Here is a 7,304-nt window from a genome sequence, read left to right as displayed (position 1 = left end):
CGGATGACTGGAGGAAGAAACGCACCTCCCCCCAACAATCCACAATCACTTCACACTACGGGGTCATACAGCTGAAATACTTACATAGGGCTTACTGCACATGAGAGGTTATGGCAGATAGGAGTAAACCCTTGCCAAAATGTTTGCAAAGTGTTGCTCTAAGAGGGGATCTACTACTTACTGTTTGCGTTTGTGGGAGGCTGACCCCCACCTCTTGTGACGGTGTGTTGACTTGCTTGGAACATGTGCTGGGATAGAAGCTACCTAGGTACCTCACATCCACCCAATTCCACATTACTATGGCATAGATAATAGTAGGTGCAAAGTAGCCCTTATGTGGCTGGACCTTGTAGCAGCCAAGAGGGATCTTTCAAGGGTCATGGAAGGGAGAAGAGACCATGTTGTTGGAGAGGGGAAGTAGGGAATGGATCGATGCATGAGCTTGGAGAGATCTATATATAAGGATACAGGATACTCACAGGAACACCACAAAAATGGTCTGACTGGTGCAAATACTGGTTGTTTTTTGGGGGAACTCAGTGGAGAATGATCACAGACCCTGAATAGTGAAATTGCTGTCTTTGGAATCTAGACAGCTGCCCACCAACAGAGAGGGGGGTGGAGGCAGGATCTAACTGTCCTTCATGATTAGTCCAGGGGAAGCATGTGCTTGGTACAACATATTCATCCACTTATTACTCACTTATATACTGTTATAAGAAAACATAATAAAATATTTTGTTTAAAAATAAGATAAGACCTAGGAGATCTAGAGTATGATTTCGGTATATTGATTTTGGGCGCATGGAGGATGCATTGATTGGATTCGGTGTGTGCTTGATCTTCATGGATTTTAACTATTTGGTGTATGAGGGATCTAGAAGTGGTTTGAATGGATCATATGTGAGGGATTGGATTTTGCGTAAATTATGTGTTCCAGGGAAATGAAGTAGGTTAAGGGGATCAGGTATTGGGGAGAAGAGGACCCTTCAGTGGGTTTTGTTTAGACCAAGTGTGTGAGATCTGTACAGATTTTGATCACAGGGTGAATACTAGGATCTAGAAGGGTTTTGGAGGAGCTCATCAGGGACCTATACAGGTTTTGATTGGATCTGCAGTATGGGATTTATATCAGCTTGGTTGGAGAAGATGTTTGGGGATATGTACAGCATTTTGTTGGCAGAGATATTTTTTGATCTGAATGGGTTTTGGTTGGATGGGGATCTGGAGTTATGTTTTGGTGAACCGTTTACGTGTTGTAGCATCTGGATTAGTACTGTTTGGTTGAGATATTTAGTATATCTATATTAGGCTTTTGTTTAATGAGGTTTAATGAGGTTACCTGGAGTGTTTTTTGACTAGGGTGTTCAGGGTCTGAAATCGGTTTTGGTTAAATGAGTTGTTCAGGAATACCTAGTTAGTATTGGTTGGATAAGGTGTTCAGTGGGTTTCTAATAGTTTCTGACTGGATGATGTGCTTGCTGCATTTGGAGTAGATTTGTGTATGTATTATTTAATTTCCCTATATTAGGCTTTGCTTGGGTGAGGTGTTCAGGGGATCTGGGTAGGCGTTTGTGGAATATTTCATGGGCCAGAAATTGGTTTAGTCGGGACTCTTAAGACGTTGGAGGAGGTTTTAGGAAAACATTGACTGTTGAATGTTGTACTGCATGTATTTTTGTACTGAGATGCTGGTTGGTGAATATATTTTAGATTGAGGCAGAGAACCTTGAGCCTGAAACAAATACACTTCAGGGACGCAGTCCCAGACATTGGGACCCATTACGTTTATAGCGTGGTGTTTGGGACAACTTGAATTTGGAATGTTTGATGTTATAGCTATCCAAAGGAGAATTCGATGGTTGGGGACAATGGTACCTATACCAGTTTGGTGGTGGACTTCTGGACAAGTTGCAGGGGTGGTTTAATGTTTTAGCATCCCCAGGTATGAATTGTCATAGTCATACCTGAAAGGCGTGGTCATCTTGACATAGTGGTCAGCTGAGATGACCGTGAGTTGTGTCTTTCCATCAATAATTATTTTTGATTGGAGCATTTTGACCTTGGTACTGAAGGAAATTGATTGGCCTCGGAAAAGGGGAGGAGTGTTTTGGTTGGGAGGATAGTGGTGGCTTGTGCATCACCACTCACCAGAAGGTAGGTTCTTCGTCTATGCTTCCAGGGCCTGGAACAACATCAAAATCAATATCAGAACAGTTCCAACTCTCCCACAATTCACAAAGGAGCTGAAAAATCACAACTTAGAGAACACTGTATCTCTTTGTTATCTGAATCGTTACTCTAATTGTTTTGCTTCCTGTAAATTGTCTTGAATTGTACATAAGGGCTCCACTTACACTCTGTGCTCTGTTGCTCTTTAGCTAGATTTGTGCTCTACAAATACCCATGCATAAGTATATATACACGAACACACGTGTGCATCCTTCAGAGTTCTGTTTTGGAGCCATGTAAGCTCAGGAAACTCATAAACCACAGCTTGGCTCGCTGGTGGTGTCTGAGGTCCTGCCACGAGCACAAACCCACCACACCCCAGGAAATCCGGGTGTTGCACAAACGCACATATGGTCCCCCTGTCTGAGTGAAACTTTTGGCTGTAACTCAAAGGTGGGAATTTCCTTAAAATTGCAAATTTCTGACTGCAGCTCACGAGTACAGTGTTTCATCGCCATTAGCGCTTGTCACATATCCTGCTCGTTTCTGATAGTCTGAGTTTTGTTGGGGCAAAGCCAATCATCAGGCTAAAACCTCAAACGTGAGTGACCAGGCGTGCATGCTTTTCAGAGCACGCTCACATGATTTCTTTTTTGCCTCTTGGTGGACGTTCGTTATGGAGCCTTAGACACCATCACAAGTCACAGCTGGAACTCTCTTAGCCAAAGGAAATTACGTGCTATTTTTTCTTACGTCCACATTGCAGCAAAGAAGATCATGTGCAAGCTATGGAACAGTCCCACATCCTGTGCATCCGCCTGTCTAAACACACTCCAGGTCAAGAAATAGAGTTGTGTCCCCTACCCTCAGGGGCTTGGACTTCAAAGGAACCTGCGCCCCCTTACCTCTCCCTCAACTAATTTAGCACTGGCATTCCATCGGTTTTGTCCATTGGTTTTGAACATTTTACACATTCTTTGCACATTTTTTAAATTAGAGATATTACCCACATGTTTACTTTTCTGTCTTCGCTTGAATCTCTATGCAGATGCACCACCTCCTTGGCTGTGGCCAGGGAGGTGGTGCAGCAGTGGTATATTTTAACACAGTCTAGTGACAGAGCATACTAGGATGAACAGTGGGAGCCTGCATAGCAGGTCTGCAGGGAAACCACACAGCCCAAGTCACCCTGTTACCAAGACTTTCCTGTCCCCATGACTGAAGGTAGCAGGCATGTGTGTACTGTCACGTGCTCATCATGCAATGGGATAGTGAAGAAAGGTATATGACGGATGCTGACGCCCTGGCATCAACCCAGAGAAAGGCTGCTGGGAGGTGTACACTTGGGGTGATGTGTGGTGGAGAATAAAACTCAACATCTGAACTCACAAACTGTACTTGAAGAGAGAGTTGAGGAGGTTGCAGCATATTTCAGTTAGCTTTCTCTATAAGCATTCAATAATGCTTACAGTAAGTACAGTGAATGCAGTCTGCAGTTTTCACTTTTTTTTGGCACGATCCAAGAAGAAATATATGCCCTTTCACCCTTATTTCTACAGAATGTGCCTCCTTTTACCACAGAAATGAGCAGATATGCATGTTTCTCTATAGATTTGGGATGCCTTTAGTAAAGATCCTCTCCTGGATCTGATTGCAGTCCCGTCTCAAGATGTCTTACTCTTTGATTAAGATGGGTGATTGAGGTTCTTCTACACTTTTCATGAAAGCCTAAACCCCTTCTCCTCCCCCCTCAACAGCGCGCATGGAGACTGAACTATGGCGTTTGGGTGGAGACAAAGCCTTCCCCTGCTGAGTGGAAGCGAGACTTTTATCCATCTGGAAGAGGTTCTAGGCATTTGCCTATTGGGATGAAATTAGGCAGTGTCCACACATTTGAGGATTGTTTGTCTACTCACTGGACATCAGGCATTTTTATTAGGTGGCCATGAGTGCGTTGTCGATTGAGTGGCGGTGAGGTATGTGTCCTTTGCATGGAGGTAAAGCCTTTGCTCTGTGCGTGAACGTGAGCCTTTTGGTCTTTGCTTGCAGATGGGCATTTGTGTGTTTGGTGGAGATAAAGCCCACATCTGTTGTTGTGTAGACAGTGCCTGTCTCTGTTGTCTGAGTTAAAGTGTTTGTCTGGTCTATGTGGAGGTGAAGCTTTCATCTTTTGCAGGTATTTTATGACGCTTACTGGTGTACATGAAGACGAGTCCTTCAGCTGTTTTTAAGGTTATGTCTGTGCTTAGAAGCTTGCCTTGGTTATGTTATGAGAAAACTCCTTTTTTATGGGTGCAAAAACGAGGCCTTCCTGCATCATATGGAGACTAGACTTTCTTCTGTCAGGTGTGGGGGCTACTCCACTGTTTGTGGAAATGAAGCCCTCCATTGTGTGTGAAGAAAAGGTATTCCAGCATTTCCTGTGTGGGACAAGGTCTGTCTGAAGACAAGTTTGTACCCATCTCTCGTCTGCAGATGAGGCCTTCCTCCTTCGTGTGTGAAGACCAGACCTACTTGCGATTTAGTATCACACATGACTCTGCAGCACCTTTATTAAACATCTGAGTTATCGTACCACTAGATTAAGGGGGGGATTTTTAAACATTTTCTGCTGGGTTAGTGTCAACCAGAACAAAATGTTTTTGGGGGAATTTAAAGTTTTGCGTTTGAAAGTACCCTAAAAGTAGCACAAAGCAGCGCTTTACGTTATTTAGCGCCACGGGGGAATTACATGGGTGGTACATGGGCGGTCCAATGCAACCACCCATGTCTTTTGATGGAAAACCCTATCTACAAAGAATTGTAAACAGAGTTTAGCGCCAAAAGTTAACGCCACTTCAGAGGAGGCGCTAACAGGAGCATTTGTTTTATTTCTCATTTCTTTCTGACTTTGCATGCGTTATGCACTGTGCCGCACACATACAAAGTGGGAAAAGCTTTTAAACTTGTCTAGGCATGGTATTTTGTACATGAAGGATACCTTTCCTGTACAATACCTATGCTAGACTTGAGCACACACCCAGCGCTAAGGTGTATGCGTGGAGCTCGGCATCTGAAATCAACGCTGGCGCTACGGAGAGGGGAGGAAAGTGCCATATCTCTGTAACTAAGGCGCTCTCCTGCTCCCTCCCTGTCACACAACGCATCGCAGCCTCTTTGGGAGCTGTGCTGCGTTGCATTTTTTTTTTTAAATGGCCCTTAGTATACTGGTGTGATCATTGCCCTGTGTCATTTGTGCAATACTCTCTGGCGCTGACCTTGTTTACACCAGCAATGATGTTCTCTGTGTTATAATATTGTATACAGTGTATGTGTGTTCTCTTGGTGTGTGTAGCCGGAGGTCTTGACCAGTTTACTTGCATACAGTCCGGGAGCAGTGGTATGTGCATTACCCAACCTTAAGTATGTGTTTGAGCTGATTGAGAGCATGGCGTTGCGTTATGTTACACACTATGAAGCGTTGGGAAGCTCTATGAGGGCACAATCTTTATTGTAATTGCATTTATATAGCGGTTACTACCAGTGGCGGCTCCTCTATAGGGGCATGGGGGCGTCGCCCCAATACTTTCTCGCAGTGCGAGAAGGCAGAAACATAAAATGGTAAAACTACCATTTTATGTTTCTGCTTCTCGCACTGCGAGAAAGCAGAATGCCAGGAGTGCCTGGTTGTGGGAGGGCGGGTTGGCGGTCCTGGTCATGGGCAGGGGGGGAGTGGCTTTGCCCACTGTTGTGAGTAGTGACTGTTTGGTCGGCCAAAGGGCTGAACAAAGCAGTCATGCGCACTCCCTCTTTTTCTCTATGTACGCTGCTGCATGCAGCCTACATAGAGAAAATGGCCTGGCTGGGGCGCTCTCCGCTGTGCCTTACCAATCACAACGCTGCCATTGCAGAGTTGTGATTGGCTTAGGGGAGGGAAGGGAGGCTGCCGAGGCAAAACGCGGCCAGGAGCGCGGCAGGCAGGAGCAGAGGCGGTGGCGCTGCTGAACCGGAGGTCGAGGATTCAGAACTTAAAGTAAGTTTATTATTTTAATTACTGCACCCCCCGACCCTTCCCCCCCACCTTGCTTGCCGGCCGCGACAGCAAATTAGTATTGTGTCACTCTAAACAATTTGAAGGTGGACATTGTGAGGAGTTTGCGGCGGCAATGTGCATGGCATTACTGTCTAGGACCCGGTCATTATGGCTCGGACCCAGCGTTGGATTGTTAACGAGGGCAAAAGCTGATTTCTCCGTAGATAATATTTTACATTTCGAACAACTTTCTGTTTAATATTTGAACTCGACGATGTTTAACTTTTCTCTGTATGTGCCTTATTTCAATTCCATTTTGTTCTGTGAAGTTTGATATAGAAACTGCAAGCAGCGCTACTGTAAATACAGCCAGCAATGTGACATTCAGACGTATGTCTGTCTTGGAGGGTTGACAGATTGGCAAAAGACACACAATTGATGGACGGAATGCTGAACAAATCAAAACATTCACCCCCAGTCAAGAGATCTGGGTTAAATCCATCATTCTTTTGCTCACTATGCCACCCCAGTTTAGACCTGGCTATATGCAAATCAGTCACGACCCTGTGCCTCATGGGAACAGTCCAGCCCGAACTGCCAAGCCAGGTCCTCCCTGGACCGGAAACAAGCATCCTAGGACCGGTTTCGGGGTTTCACCCCTCTTCAGCCAGGATAGCTTGATTCCAGTGGCACAGTGAGCCCAGGACTCACGTCTGAGCATACCTGGCGCACTTAGGGCGAGAAAGCAAAAGGCACACAGTTGATGGACGGAATGCTGAACAAATCAAAACATTCACCCCCAGTCAAGAGATCTGGGTTAAATCCATCATTCTTTTGCTCACCATGCCATCCCAGTTGGGTTGACAGACTGGGCCAGAGCGCAGAGCAAGGCTTCTAAAACAAAAAGCAACACTGAGCGATTTACGACGTGAGGGAACACCTCAGACTGCAGGGAAAATGACACCACGCTTTGGGCTAGACTGTGAGTCGGTCCGTCGGACCATCTCCTGGCTGCTTTGAACTTTTACTAGACGTCGCACTGTGCCACCGAGGGGCTGCTGTAACTAGTATTCCTGGTTATCTGCTGTCTCTGAAGCGTGAACGCTCGCGCTGGTGTGCA

This window comes from Triturus cristatus, chromosome 9 (assembly GCF_964204655.1).
Source record: "Triturus cristatus chromosome 9, aTriCri1.1, whole genome shotgun sequence".
NCBI classification, from domain to species: domain Eukaryota; kingdom Metazoa; phylum Chordata; class Amphibia; order Caudata; family Salamandridae; genus Triturus; species Triturus cristatus.
Note: the sequence above shows the minus strand (reverse complement) of the source record.